The 16,398-nt window shown below is 32.2% G+C and overlaps 2 non-coding genes across 2 annotated transcripts; both read right to left on the bottom strand.

Moving 5' to 3' along the window:
* Window positions 1-10,402: 10,402 nt before the first annotated feature.
* TRNAF-GAA (transfer RNA phenylalanine (anticodon GAA)) lies at window positions 10,403-10,486 on the bottom strand. Its single transcript is given in 2 exon segments — window positions 10,403-10,438; window positions 10,450-10,486. It is a non-coding gene; the product is annotated as a tRNA-Phe (tRNA).
* A 1,403-nt stretch (window positions 10,487-11,889) lies between these two features.
* Window positions 11,890-11,973, bottom strand: TRNAF-GAA (transfer RNA phenylalanine (anticodon GAA)). The gene is given in 2 exon segments: window positions 11,890-11,925; window positions 11,937-11,973. It is a non-coding gene; the product is annotated as a tRNA-Phe (tRNA).
* Between the last annotated feature and the right edge of the window lie 4,425 nt (window positions 11,974-16,398).

The following is a 16,398-nucleotide window of genomic DNA, read 5'->3' as shown; positions in this document are numbered from 1 at the left end:
TATCAACTTAGCTGTTAAATTATGAACATGACATTTCGTAATTAAACTAATTTATATTATTTGATGGTACTTTACCTTTAGTTTTTTTCATTGAAAAATAATAAAAATATGCATATGGTGAGATTTTGGATCCAAACTCATTGCATTAATAAAATATTTAATTTACCACTCAACTAAATCTCTATTTTAATACATTTATACATTTTTGTTTTAATTATGCACACTTTATTACTTCCATCAATTGTATATCTTTACTTCTATAGTATTAATAAAACCTCTGATTGAGTTGGTGTCACGGGTTAACCGGGTGCCAACTCAGTTAGGAATTTACAAAAATGTCCTTCAATAATTAAAGTCATATTGTTCAAGGGTATTTTAGTCTTTTAATTTTAACAAAAACCAAGAAAAATATGCGTATGATGGGATTTGAACTTGCATTAATTAGATTAGTATTTTAATTGAGTTGGTGTCACAAGTCAACTTAACACAAACTCACTACTGATGACAAAATCATGAAAAATAATTGTAGTGCATTTAGTATTGTTTATCTGATGCATTTATATGTTTAAATTTTGTTTTACTCATAATTTAATCTAGTTTTTTTATTTTAATATCGCACATATCTCATGTGCTATTATGATTAATTAGTTTCAAACCATATGTTTTATTATTTATTGTATGTTATTTTTAACACGCATTTGTGTTCTAAATCCATGGTTTTCGCAACGCATACGTATGTGATAGAATTTCTAGTATTATTTAAGTGTTTTATATTATCCGGGTCACCAAATTAGTTGTTAAATTATGAAAATGCCCTTCTATAGTTAAACTAAGTTATATTATTCGATGATACTTTAGTCTTTTTCATTAAAAACCAATAACAATATGCACATGTTGGGATATAAACCCAAACCAATTGCATTAGTAAACCTTCAATTTACCACTCAACTAGAGCTCTATTTTGATATGCTTATACATTTTAATTTTAATTATACACACTTTATTACTTTCATCAATTGTTTTATATTTGTAGTTTTCACACGTGTATGCATGTAATAGGATTTCTAGTATTATTAATAAACTCTTTGACAAAATTGGTGCCACGGTTAACCGGGTACCAACTCGATTAGGAAATGACTAATGTATCCTTTTATTAAATGACTACTATTTTTATTTTGATAGCTTTTTTTGTTTTGTCATACTTTTATATGAAAATTTTTGAACATTACTTTTACATGGTTTTAAAATAAAAGAACTAAAATTAACAAGCCTAAGAATTGAACCCATGACTAATGAATTTATAAAAAAAAATTCTTTACCACTACACCAATAATAATTCATAAGTAAAATTTAAAAAAATAATTTTTAACCTAAAATATTTTCTCTCACCAAATTTGTGTATCTATACTTATTATATATAAAGTGCCTGATTGAGTTGGTGTCACGAGTTAACTTGACACCAACTCAATTGTGAAATTATCAAAATACTCTTGCTTTAAAGGATAATTAATAGTATTATAAGGGTGTTTTCATATTTTTATATAACATTTAAATAAAACAACTTAAAGATATTATTTTGGAATCAATAATTTCATAAAGTCTTAGTTTATATTTATATAAAATTCTTATAAATATATTTTTAGATAAAAGAATTTCCATCTACATGGTAAGTATGATATAATATAGTAAATGCAACATCCAAATTGTGGGTGTAGGGAAAATATTATATAAAAAGAAATCAACACAAATACCAATAATCAAACTCGCGTCCAAAATAGTCTTAAATCACTTAACTTAACCATTCATTAACTTTAATATTTTTCTTAATAAATTGTAATTTAATTTAAAACAAATTTTATAAAATTATTGAAAATTATAAATATTTTTATAATAAATTTTGCTATTTTTAAAAATTTTAGTTTTTTAATCATTTTTTATTTTTGGCATTTTTTTAAATATTTTATAATTTAGTAAATGTTTAATTGACTTGTAACACTATTTTAATTAGATATTTAATTATAATATAGGTATAGAATAAATAGATAGAATAAATATTATTATAATAAAACTTTTTATTTTTAAAAATTTTAGTTTTTAATCATTTTTAATTTTTTAAATATTTAATAATTGAGTAAATGCGACGTTGAATTGGAACAGATTTAATTATAATATAGGTATAGATAAATAGATAGAATTTAGGGCAAAATACCAAAAAAGGTCACTTTTTTTTTAAATTTACTGAAATGGGCCCTTTTCCCTTAAATCGCATCCACGTCAGCGTGCTTTGTTGACGTGGCAACAAATCGCGTCCATGAATGCGCAATTTGTGTCCACATCAGCAAAGTGAGCTGACGTAGACGCGATTTGTTGCTACGTAGCGCGCCCCTGGGGACGCGATTTGCCCGTTTTTCACACGTTAGGTTTTTGGATTTTAAGGTTTAGGATTTAGGATTTTTAGGATTTTTAGGGTTTTGGAGAAAAAATTAAACAAATAAGGGTTTAGGTTTAGCACTTCCTAATTAAATTAATTATAATTTATTCAAAATTGGATTACGTTTCGTGTTTATGGATTTTTAAGGTAAAATCAAAGCAAGATGCTTTATCAGAAGGATTTCTGAAGTCGCACCCCTGTGTACGCGCTTTTGCTACAGTAGGTCTTGGAAAAATAATTTCGAATTGACGTTTCTGAGCAAATAGTATAAAAAACGCTTCAAGCAGGATGCTTTATGAGAAGAATTTGTGAAATCGCGCCCTCGTGGACGCGCTTTTGCTACAGTAGGTCCTGGAAGAAATAATTTCGAGTTGACATTTCTGGGCAAATAGTTTAAAAAACGCTTCAAGCAGGATGCTATTTGAGAAGAATTTGTGAAATCGCGCCCTCGTGGACGCGCTTTTGCTACAGTAGGTCCTGGAAGAAATAATTTCGAGTTGATGTTTCTGAGCAAATAATTTAAAAAAACGCTTCAAGCAGGATGCTATTTGAGAAGAATTTGTGAAACTGCGCCTTCGTAGACGCGCTTTTGCTACAGTAGGTCTTGGAAAAATAATTTCGAGTTGACGTTTCTGAGCAAATAGTATAAAAACGCTTCTAGCAAGATGCTATTTGAGAAGAATTTGTGAAATCGCACCCTCGTGGATGCACTTTTGCTACAGTAGCATGTTTGGGCTGAGGCTATAAATGAGGCAGAAAATGTTCTCAGAATGCATAAGTCACAGCAGAAACAATTTAGAGAGGCTAAGAAGGTTAGAGTTTCAAATATGAGTGAATGTATTAGTGCTGTTATTTACTATGATGGTGAGGTTTGTCACACCGAGAATGGTGTTGTTTTTTTGTCCGAGAATACGGTGCGACTGGTTTTTGACCAGAACATAAATTTGACAGAACTTCGTAAAAGAATTAAGCGTAAAATTTTCGGAACGACGCCAATGAAAGTTCTATCTATTACGTATCAATTTTGTTCTTTTGTTGATCCGGTGACATATGACTCGTTTGACATAAAAGGTGCTCGTAGCTTGGAGAAAATGGTGCAGACTCATCTTGCTAGTGGAGCACCTTATATTGAGTTATATGTACAATTTACATCGCCAAATGATGTACTTGCGACCGGTGTTTGAGATGTATACACGACCCCTGGCCGACACTCGGTTAGTGGGTTACAAAACACAGAACAGCCCATGTTTGGTAGCGGTGTCGAATGCACATCCCCTGCAAGACACTCTGTCGGTGGATGGGACATGTACGTCGGTGGCTCGATGTTTGATGTTGAAAATACGTACTGGGGAACGGCATCAAGATCTAGTGGTTGGCAATCTACATCTAATTGGGGACGTTATGAAATGCTTAGAAGAAAGGATGATGTACTCCCTACGACGTCAACCGGTGAGGGGACCTCGTACGCTGCAGATGATTGTGGATTAGAAGATGACTCCGATATGGATCCACCTCGAGAGCCCGGGCCTGATGGTGCAGAAGTTGGCTTATTTTCTGAACCGGAGCCTATTCCAACAGAACCTAAAGATGCTGAAAGGAGTTCAAATGAAGAAGAAAATCCACGATTCAGAGCATACTCACATTTAGCCCACATGCATAATGTCGATCTGTCTGCAAATGATGCGTTAGAGTTTCCAGATCTACCACACCGGTTGCGTGATCGTACAAGTTCGGGGATAGATTCGGGTGAATTTGAAGTTGGTAATCAGTTTACCAACAAGGATAGTTTTATTGGTGCTTTTAAACAACATAGCATCAAAAACGGCGTTAACTACAATGTCGTTAAATCCAAATCTGATAAGTTTGAGGCGAAGTATGCGGTGCAAGACGGCACATGTTCATGGAAAATCTACTCCTCATTAAGGAAAAGAACAAGGTTGTGAGAGATTAAAAAGTACAAAGGTCCACATACATGTGCTGCAGGTACAATATTGACTAGGGGTGAGCAAAACTCGATTCGACTCGAAAAAATTTTAAAAAAATTCGAATTTCGAGTTAAACGAATCGAGTTATTCGAGTTATTCGAGTTAATCGAGTTATTCGAATCAACTCAATTTTTTTTTGAATTTCGAGTTCAAATCGAGTTGAGTTTTCGAATTCGAATAATTCGAATAATTCGAATATCAAACTATAATATTTTACAATTTTACCCCAAACTCCCAAACCTTTTTACTTTTCCCTCAAAACTTTTACTCCTTCCCACTTTCCCCCAAAACTTTTACTCCCCTCCCCTCCCCTCCCAACCCCCCAATCTACCCAAAATCTATTTCCCACCAAAATTTTACTCTCCCATTTATTTTTTTCTCAAAATTTTACTCCCAAAAACCCTCAAAACCTTTTATTTTCCCCAAAATTTTTACTCCCTCCCACTTTTCCCCTAAAACTTTTATTCCTTTTCCATCCCACCTCCCATCTATCCCAAACCCTCCCCCCTCCAATTTTTTTTTAAATATTTTCCCTCCAAAATTTTACTCCCCCTATTTACTTTCCCTCAAACTTTTATTCTCCAAAACTTTTTATTTTTCCCCTAAACTTTTACTTCTCACCCTTTACTCTCAAATAAAAAATCAAAATTATCCAAAAAAAATCACTAAACATAAATAGTAATAATTTTATTTATATCTACTATTTATATTATTAAATTAAATTTCACATTTTATATTATTTATATTATTGAATTGTTTAGTCATATTGAATATTTATATTAAAATTGAATTATTAATTATGCCATAAAATATTCGTGTTAAAATTTTATATTGGTATCAATTTCACATTTTATTTTTAAAATAACTTTTATTAAAAAATCATATTTTTACATTTAATATATTTTTTAATTCTAAAATACATAGTGGCAAGAATCTGAAGATAATTGAAACAACTAAGCAAGCAAAGAAGCTAACCAATATATAAAAAATTAATAAATAAATTATGAAGTGATGAAAGTTAATAAAAATTTTGATTAAGGTGGACAAATTTTATTACGATGGGTGACAATGGTTACAAGGACCCAAAATTATTTTTTAAAATTTAACTCGAACAAATATATTTGATTTGATTCGAATTTCATCTCACTCGACTCGATTCGAGAAAACTTCAAATAAAGTTAGGATGATAAAATGAGATTCGAAAACTCGATTAACTTGAAAATTTTTGATTCGATTCGAACGAATGCTCACCCCTAGTATTGACGGTTTTTTAATACTACTTTTATTATGTAATGTTGCATTATTTAATGTACTCCGTTTATAGGTGTTTCACAAGATCATCCTAAGATGGATTCAGTATGTTAGCTAGCTTCATACTGCCCACGGTAAAAGCAGATCTCGGGACTTCAGTGCCGATGTTAATTGCCAATATCCGTAGCCAAATAGGGTACATGCCCTCTTACCGCAAGGGTTGGATAGCTAAGCAAAAGGTATTGGAGAAGATGCATAGTGGGTGGGACGCCTCATATAATGAAATATGACAGTGGTGTCAAGTGCTAGAGAGATACGTCCTAGGTGCCACCACAGACCTTGAAACGGAACATGCGTACTACAATGGCCGATTGCTATGTGGATGCCAAGTGTTCAAATGCCTGTTTTGGACCTTTAAGCAATGCCGAAACGCATTACTGCAAGCCATTGGTACAAATTGACGGTACCTTTATGTTTGGTATGTATACTCATCGGCTATTGCTTATAGTGGCATAGGATGGCGGTGGGAGAATTCTGCCAATTGCATTTGCAATAACATCGGGGGAGTCGTCTTATGACTGGAATTTATTTCTCTCTAGGTTAAGGAGGCATGTGTGCCCCTAAGGCATGTGTGCCCCCAACTTGATATTTGTGTTATTTCAGATCGGGGCACCAGTATACTAGCTGCATTTGATTGATAGTGAAGCTTATGGCAGTACACATACCATCGATATTTCCTAAGACACATTGCTTCCAACTACTATAGGTAATATCCATCTAAGAGCGAACAACGACAAGTGACTAACATGGGTATTTAGACTATATCTGTGTTATTTCGTTTGTTAATTTGAATTAGTTTTATTGGTAGAAGTGGTATGTAATATTCGCTATGAACTTATATTGGCAGGGTATGAAATAAATAAAGACCGTTTTCACAAGATGTTGGCAATTTTACGTTCAATTAACGGAGAAGGGGCGAACTACCTTTGTAATATACATTTCGAACAGTGGGCACAAGCATACGACGGCGGCCTACGATATGGCCATATGAAGTCAAACCTGGCTGAATGCATAAATTCTGTTATTAAAGGAACGCGCCATCTACCGATAACATCGATTGTGCGAGAGACATATTTTCGTTTGGTGGCGCTATTTCCAAAGCGAGCTGCAAGTTATGCAGGCCAGATGCAGGGAGGCCATGTATGGTGTAGTAAGGCAGTTCAAGAAATTAACAAGGCCAAGGCGCGGGCAAACACCATGCATACAGTGTGTCACGATCGAGACAACTTATGGTTTCGCGTCACAGAGTTTGACAGACCGCACCAAGTTGTGCGGATGGTGTAGGAATCCAGGCCATACAAGTCGATCATGCCCTAATCGCAATAGTTGAATGTAATTGTAAAAAAATCATATTTTTTGAATTATTAATTGATAATTGTATTAATTGTTAGTAAAATTATCAAATTATATCAAATTGTTAATTGTTAGTACCAGTCAAAACATTTTTTCAAATCTAACATTATGTGAATGTAAAATTATTAACTGATAATTGTATTAATGGTTAGTAAAATTATCAAATTATATTTAAGTTAAGGGTTAGGGTTTTTAACTTAAGTGTTAGGGTTTTTTATTTAAGGGTTACGGTTTTAAAGTTAAGGGTTTAAGTTTTTTAATTTAAGGGTTACGATTTTTAAGTTAAGGGTTAAGGTTAAGGTTAGGGTTTTTAGGTTAAGGGTTTAAGGTTTTTCAATTAAATTATGCATTTAATTATAAGTTATAAATTTATAAATTTTTAATAAATTAGTTTAGGGTTTTTAAATAATAACTCAAAAAAATTTCTATTTTATTACATTAAATAATATCAAAATATTCAAAATATTTGTACAAATAAATTTAAATACAAAAATCAATCTCCGTTCCCGCCGGATTTAGTGCCACATAGCGGCCGTCGATGGTTACGCATTGGATTTCTCTTTTGTCCAGCTTCTGACGGCGGTTGTGATTTCTCCGGTGGGGATTCTGGTTCTTCTGGTAGGGCATCTGATTGTCGGAGTTGGGACGATGAGCCACCTTGATAGAATAGTGAATGTGGAGGTGTTTGCATTTCCAACAGTGACGGTGTTTGAAACTCATACGGTGGTGGGGATTAGTAAAAAGAAGAGCTCCTCGACAGCCCCTCTTGCGATCCCTCGTACGCCGTTGGCCTATACATCTGCGGTCCACTCGGCGTAACAGGAAATTGAGCTGAACCGGGCAATTGGCTCCAACCTGCCATAGGACTTGGAAAAGAAAACATATAAGGGTTAGGATACATAAAAGGGCTAAGAAACGCACCTGGCATCATCTGAAAAGGCGGTTGCGTGGGTATCATTGGTTGAACTGTTGGGTCGGGTGTCTGTGTCGGTGCTTTCGTTGGGCCTGGTGATTAAATGGCCGCTGATGATGGGCAGGTGAATGTCTGGGCCTCGTTGAGGAGCCAGCGTCGTCGTCCTGTCGTCTTGGATTTAAAGGCCTCGTCTTTCCCTTTGGACACGTAATTGTCGCTGCCTTTCCTCTGCCGACAGTAAATACGGCTTGCCATGGATCCTAAACCATGGTATGTATACCAGCACGCACGCTAACTCCGGAACGATGATCGGTTCCCGAGTAGGTATATAATCATATAGATCTTCCCACATTTGGATGTACTCGGACCAGTATCTCAGTCAATCTGTATTCAATTGTCGAAGGTCGATTTTGTGGTGATCGTCAAACACCTCAGGTTCCACGGGAATCGGTTGTCTACATCTAAATTACCGTAACACCCTGTCTAACTGGTGCATCTCCACGGTTGCGTAGTTGATCAACGCGACTTTCGCTTGCCAAGCATTTGGATTTTGTAAGAACTCATCCGAAATTACTGCCTGAATTACCGGATCCTCGTATGGTGTCCATTGAAACTATATGAACATGATAGAAATATTAGTTATATACATAATACTAAATACTAAATACCAATCGACTAGCGAATGATGGAAATATCAATTTTATTTAATACTTACATGTGCTTCCGACTGTTGGTCTAATAGAAGCTGTATATCTTCAAGAGAGGTAGGTAATCGAGCATGACTTGTCGGATGGTTCCATCTAATTAAATAAATTTTTAGCATACTTTTATTTTTAAAAATCTACATAATAATTGTAAAATCTAATATAAAATTTACCTCATTATGAGTGGGAATGTATATGGGTGGTCCACTCGAGGACGTAGAAATAGAAAGCAAAACTGTGCCATGATTGCAGTAGTGACAGGCAACCTCTGATTTTTGTTTTCCCCGGTCGCGTCACCTCGCACATCTCCCGATATAATGTTGCCAATACGGCAGACTCCCAACTCAATTCACCAGCTGCTCTAAAATTAACGAGTTTCAGCAGCCATCTTAGATGTACACGGCTCCGTGACGAGTCTGGCATCAGATAACCTCCAATTAACTGAAGAATGTATGCCCGAGCATATCGGATTCTTTCTATTTCGGTTGAATCTTCATCCGGATTCGGGAATGTGTCTCGTAACCAGCCCATCTCAATATTACCTCCGTCCATTTTCTCCGGAATAGCGTCCAAAAGCTCGTAGCACACCGCTCCCCAATCGCTAGATTGGGCATACCCGGTGACTGGGTACCCGTCTACCGGCAATCCCATTTGCAGACTGATATTTTCCAAAGTGATAGTGCACTCTCCACATGGAAGATGGAATGTGTGCGTCTCGGGTCTCCACCTCTCGATCAACGCATTGATTAGTTTCGGATCCACCTTGCATCCCCGGCCTACCGTTGCCACGTGCCAAAAACCCGCTTCCCGCAGGTAGTTCTCTACCAATGGTGATGTATTCTGGATATTGCATTCCAATATCCGATCTACAGACTTTTATAACAAATAATAAATTAATAATTATCTAAAAATGCTTAAATAAAAAATTCTTAAATAATATTTAAAAATTAAATTTAACGCTTACCATTTTCATTTGTTCCACCAATATGTGCTGCTTATCAAGACGAGTCAATTCTCCGGCCATTGCTGAAATCATACAAATTTTTACGGTTTAAAAAAATTTAAAAAAATAATTTTTTTAAAAATTATTTAAAAATAGGGATTTAAGAGAAATTTAAGATGAACTTGAGAGCAAATTGAGATTAAATATGGATTTGAGAGAATTTTAGAAGGAATTTGAGAGCAAATTGAGAGGAAATTTGGAGGAAATTTGAGAGAGGATTAGTTTGTAAAATAAAAGGGGTGGGGGTATTTATAGTTTTTTTTTGGACCGTTGGGGGGGCAACGGTCAAAAAAATGACTGTTGCACTGTTCACGCGCGGGGCAAATCGCATCCCCAGGAACGCTCTACACGTCAGCAAATCGCGCCCACGTCAACGCGCTTTGATGACGCTATACATAAACCGCACTTACGTGGATGCGATTTTTTGCCACGTCAGCAAAGCGCGCTGACGTGGACGCGATTTAGGGGAAAATAGCCCATTCCGGTAAATAATAGAATACCGGGCCCATTTTGATAAATTTAAAAAAAATTAAGCTTTTAATGATAAATTGCCCTAGAATTTATTGTGGGCTAAATTGAGAAAATTGTATGATATTGTGATTTAAAAATAGGAAGAAAAAGTTGAGGTTGTGTGCTTGAAAAATGGGCTAGACTTGGCACTTTACAAAGTAAGAACAAAAAATGCGGCCAAAAATAAAATAATGCGGTGAGCGTGGATCGAACACGCGGCCTTCAGATTGCGTATATAACTTCAGTCTGACGCTCTCCCAACTGAGCTATCCCCGCTTATGCTTTTATTTTTAAATTACTGTTTTATTTTATTTGTATACATTTAATTGATAGCGCCTGTAGGTGCTCAATTCATTTTAAAAGATGAAGACTGCACTCATATTTCAATTTAAATTACAAAAATGAACTATATTTTGTATAGAGATGAAAATTTAATTTTTTTTAGCAAGTATGTTGAGATGAAAATATATATTTTTAAAGTGTTACAAATTCAATTAAAGTATAAATATAAATACATATATAAACAAACGCAAGCATTAAACTATTACAACATAAACTATTTGAGAAATCACAAAATAAAATCAAACCATTTATAAAAAAAAAACCTTCCTCTATAAAAATCCTTTTATAATCAACTAATCACTTCCTAATTATATAAATTAATTCTTTTCTCAATAGTTATTGTCTACTTTTTATTTCAAATGGTGTTTTATTACAAAATTGATCGGTGAAAATGAAAAATTGATATATTAATTATTTGTTGATAAGATTTTATAAAAATATTTTCAAAAATACTTTTTGGTGCAACTATAAACAAGGCGTGGCATATACTAAGGTTTGAAGTAAATTTTGTAAAATAATAAAGATGGTGCGAGGGAAGAGATTCAAATTTAGGTTTCAAAAACAATTTCACTAACACTTAATCATCAAACCACTAACTCATTTTTTACGAAACGCACAATCCCAATTCTACTTACCTAACCTTAGAGATGTGACAGCAGTTAATAGTAAATATGATATAATATTGTAATTATTACATTATGCAACATCCAAATTGTGGGCGAAGGAAAAATATTATACAAAAAAAATCAAACACAAATACCAATAATCAAACTCACGTCCAAAATAGTCTTAAATCACTTAACTTAACCATTCATTTATTTCAAGATTTTTCTTAATAGATTGTAATTTAACTTATTTAATTTAAAAAAAATTATAAAATTATTGAAAATCATAAATATTTTTTATAATAAATTTTTTTATATGTTAATCATTTTTCATTTTTTAAATATTTTATAATTGGGTAAATGTTTCGTTGACTTGTAAAACTATTTTAATTAGATATTTAATTATAATATAAGTATAGATAAATAGATAGAATAAATATTATTATAATAAAATTTGTTATTTTTAAAAATTTTAATTTTTAATCATTTTTAATTTTTTTAAATATTTAATAATTGAGTAAATGTGACGTTGAATTGGAACAGATTTAATTATAATAGAATTTACTGTGGGCTAAATTGAGGAAACTGTATGATATTCAGTGAATTAAAAATAGGAAGAAAAAGTTGAGGCTGTGGGCTTTAGAAATGGGCAGGACTTGGCACTTTACAAAGTAAGAGCAAAAAAAGCGGCTAACCTGTCCCAGCCCAGAAAATGAAGGAAAAATAAAATAATGCGGTGAACGTGGATCGAAAACGCGACCTTCAGATTACAGATATATCTTCAGTCTGACGCTCTCCCAACTGAGCTATCCCCGCTTGTATTTTGAAAGAGCGAAATAAGAATCTAATCTGTTTTCAGCCAAGAAAATGAAGGAAAAAAATAAAATGATGCGGTGAGCGTGGATCGAATTCTTGACCTTCAGATTACAGATGTATCTTCAGTCTGACGCTCTCTGTTTTAATTTTTAATTGATAGCGCCTGCAACTGTTCAATTCATTTTAAAAGATGAATACGGCACTCTTATTTCAATTTCAATTAGAAAAATGAACTATATTTTGCGTGTGATATAAGCGAAAAAGTTTTAAAAAATATAAAGTAAAAAAGTGGAGATAAAATATTTTTTGAAAGTGTTACAAATACAATTAAGGTATAAATATAAATACATGCATGAACAAATGCAGTTATCAAATGATTATAATACAAACTGTTCAAGAAATCACAAAGTAAAATTAAACTATTACGGTACAATTGTACTAAGAACTGGTATAATCTAGATTAAAGTCAATAAACTGGATTAAACCTACACATAATAATCGCACATAGTAGGGCTTTGAGATCTGTAGTTGCGAATCACGGATAATATTTTTAGCTTTAAAAATATATGTCTGAAAGGCATTCTAGAAAAGAAAAAGTGGTTATATACGGCGTTTCCTATTATAATTACAAAACATATAATTGTTTGATCATATTTCATTTCTTTTAAGAGCAATTATTGTGGCCTAATTGTTTTACAATTACAAGTTAATGTTTTTACATAAACAAATTCTTCCTCTATAAAAATATTTTTATAATCATCTTTCTAATTATATAAAATAATTCATTTCTCAACAAATATCGTCTACTTTTTATTTGAAATGGTACTTTATTACAAAATTGATGGGTGAAAACGAAAAATTAATGTCGGTTGATACGATTTTATAAAAATATTTTCAAAAATCAACTATAAAGTTTTTAAATATTATTTGAATTAATAATGTGCATAATTTTGAATGGTTAAACTTCTTCTAAATTAATTGGTATTCTAATTGGTAGCAATAATTATTTAATAACAGCATATAATTAAAAACCATGTTATTTAATAAATTAAAAAAAGCCTTGCTCAATAAAATTTAATAAAAGGCTCCTATGGTAAATTTAATAAATACTGTTATACAATAATAGTCACCAACCCGAAGCCCAGATAAGATACGGGTTGTCTAACCGTGACCCAGTCAGACCCCACTAGATGGATGCGCACGAGGCGTACAATGAGAGGACAGTCAGGAAAGTTCGTGATATCAGCTTGCGGTATCAACTCGCAGGAGTCGAGGGGAACTAGCTCGCATATACTCAAGGAGTTCACATGTAGGGGACTGCGAGATCTAGCATGCGAGCTGGAACGGTACACGTGCCCAACATGCCTAAGGTCTGCTCAGAATGTCAATCCTATTAATAGTGAGATTAAGTCATGAACAGTAGAGTCAAATCATGAGTAATGATAACATGTATAAATACCCGAATATTACACACACAAAATTACTCAACAAATAAAAATGATCAAATACCAAACAAAAAATGCGGAATCTTTTCCTTAGCCATGGATTCAATTTATTTTATTTTAATTTTCAAAATAATCATGCACAATTTTAATTTTAGCCGGATACCAAAAAGTGTATAAGATATTTTATTTTTTCGAATATATGGTAAAATCATATAATTTTAACTCAATTCTAATTGGTATTATATACAAACAAAAGAGAAAAAAAAAACTACTATAAAGGCAATCGGGGCCGAAATATTCGTAGTTGCTGTTATCTATTAGGCTAATTAAAAGAATTAATTATTAATTCAACAAAAATTTAAAGAATTGGATATAATATAACTCATATATAATATATAATTTATGGAAGAATAATAGTCACTCAATTATTTAATTTGTTTTATTTTAGCCATTCAACTATTAATTTTATTTTTTTTGTTTTAGTCACTCAATATTTTAAGATTAAATATTTTAGTTACCTTATGGAAGTCTAACGCGAGCTTTGTTTTATTGGCCTAATAACAAATTTATCCCTCCGATATTTACACATCCTATCAAATTGATCCTAGATATATAAAATTTAATAAATTTGGCCTTCAATATTTATAAGATTTTCGTTTTAGTCCTATTTTAAAAAAAAATTAAAAACTTAAAAAATTAAATAAGTAATTATAAATTATAAAATAATTAAAAAGTAAACATAAAAAATTTTTAAAATTTTTTGTACTCAAAATGACTTTCAATAGTATCTTCCACTTTTGTTAGACGAAGTTGGAAATATCAAATTCCTTGGCCTTGACCTGCAATATCTATCCAATGCTAGAACTAGAAATGATAAAGACACGAGGATATTGGAGCCTGAAACTAGTACTATCTCTGTAGCAAATAGTAAGGCTATTAGAGTTGGTGTCGTCAACCCAAATAGTACTAGGTTTTTGTAAATATTGATGGTTAAATTTGTTGAATTTATTAGATTTAAAATCAAATTGATAGAATGTGTAAATATTAAAGGGCTGAATTTGTTATTAGGCTAATAAAAAAGCTTACGTTAGACTCTCGTTGCTAAATTAATGATAAGAGTAACTAAAATATCTAATTTTAAAAAAATTAATGACTAAATAGAAAAAAATTAAGTAAGATGCTATTCTTGTACTTTTATCATTTATATAATTTGTGAATCCAAAGCTTAAGTAAATAACAATGGACAAAGGCTAACTTGATAAAAAGGTAAGTAATTTGTAAATTAAAAAAATGGGTCCAATCTAAATGAGAAAAAAGTAGATGTTGTGCGCTTTAAAAATGGGTTAGACTTTCAACCCAAAATAGAAGGAAAAATATCAAAAAAGAAAAAAAAGTGTGAACATGGATCAAACATGTGACCTCTACCCACTAAATTATTCCCACAACTGTTTTTAGTTTCGAAAATATATATTATTAATAATTTTTATTATATGCTTATGTGATGCTTTTATTGCACTTGTATGTGTATAACGACTCATCTTCTTCATATTGCTGGAGTGTTTGTTTAGTTGAGCCTTATTGTTAATAAAATCAAATTTGAAGTTTTAGGAATAAGATTATATGAACGAGATAAAACTGTCTATGGATCCTTAGCCAACCTCTAATTTTTAATTAATTTTTTAAATGATATTTGTTAATATAGGGTATCAACAATGGTAAAATAAGGAGGAGATTGTGGTGATTAAGAAAATGTCAAGCAAAGAGTCAAAGTAAGGAAGGAAATGGAAGGGAGACAAAGAGAGGAGGAGGGGGCTATGTGCTAAGTTATATTGTTAGGGTCGCTGAAAAGGGAAGAAGATCCCTCATTCATTGTGTCTTGGGATATTTATAGGTGAGTCTCCTATCCAATTACGGCACGCCATCAACAATCTTAAAGTATGGTAAACGTGTGGTTAGCCAGGTGGCAAAACTGTTATACACGGTTTTCTTCAAGTGTAGTACGACTTTGACATTCTTTTTGCTAAGGTAATACGAGGTTGTTAGGCCTCAATGGTTTCATAATAGTCTCCTCTTAATGAGTGCGTACCCACTAATAGCGGGTGGTTGGAGGTCTGCTATTAGCGAGCAGCCAAGGATGGGTGATCTTCCCACAAGCGATGTGAAGCATGTTGCGGGTGGCTAGTCACCCACTGACTAGTTGAGTGAAATGAGACAAAGGGCCATCCATAGATTTCTTCAGTCATGTTCTCGTGATGCCACGTGTCCGAATTAGGTAGGGATATAACAATATCATAATTAAATACCAAAATTTGAATCTCTTATTTTTTAGACTCTAAACAACAATTATTTAATAAGTTATCAATTTTTTAATGTCATAAGTTGTTTTAACCTTTATTCCAAGTAACCGACTTTTGAACCCAAATATTTTCCTTTTGGATTTCAATGTACACTAAATTGTCTTTTTAAACTTTTTTTACTTTTTTACTTTTTCTTTTTTTTTTTACAAAAATAATTTTATAAGTCACTAATGACACTAATTAAAAAAAAAGAAGAAGGTGAGTTCCATGTTCTGTTTTTCAAAATTCGTTTGGTGGTCAGAAAAATCGTTTTCACAAATATAAAATTTTAAATTACACAATTATCCTTATGTGCACTATTATTTGATTGAATTTTTGTAGAAAGAAGAATGTTTTCTGGTAAATTCAGTAAGACTTTTTATAATGATAAAGATTAACTCGTAACACCAAATTTAGGTGTTATTTGATAAACTAAAAAATTAAGTGTTGAAAGAATAAGTATTAAAAATTTAAGTACTAAGTTTAAATTATAAAATTTATTTGATATATTACTTAAATTTAATTACGAAACATAATTAGATTATTTGAAAATTATAAATTATAAACAATTCTACATTCTATCCTTAATTTTTAAATATTTTACCTTATTCAAAGTAAAAAATCAAATTTATAGGATAATATAA

Source organism: Gossypium hirsutum, chromosome D11 (genome assembly GCF_007990345.1).
Source record: "Gossypium hirsutum isolate 1008001.06 chromosome D11, Gossypium_hirsutum_v2.1, whole genome shotgun sequence".
Classification (NCBI taxonomy): domain Eukaryota; kingdom Viridiplantae; phylum Streptophyta; class Magnoliopsida; order Malvales; family Malvaceae; genus Gossypium; species Gossypium hirsutum.
The sequence above is the reverse complement of the archived record's forward strand: the minus strand, read 5'-3'. Positions and strand labels throughout refer to the sequence as shown.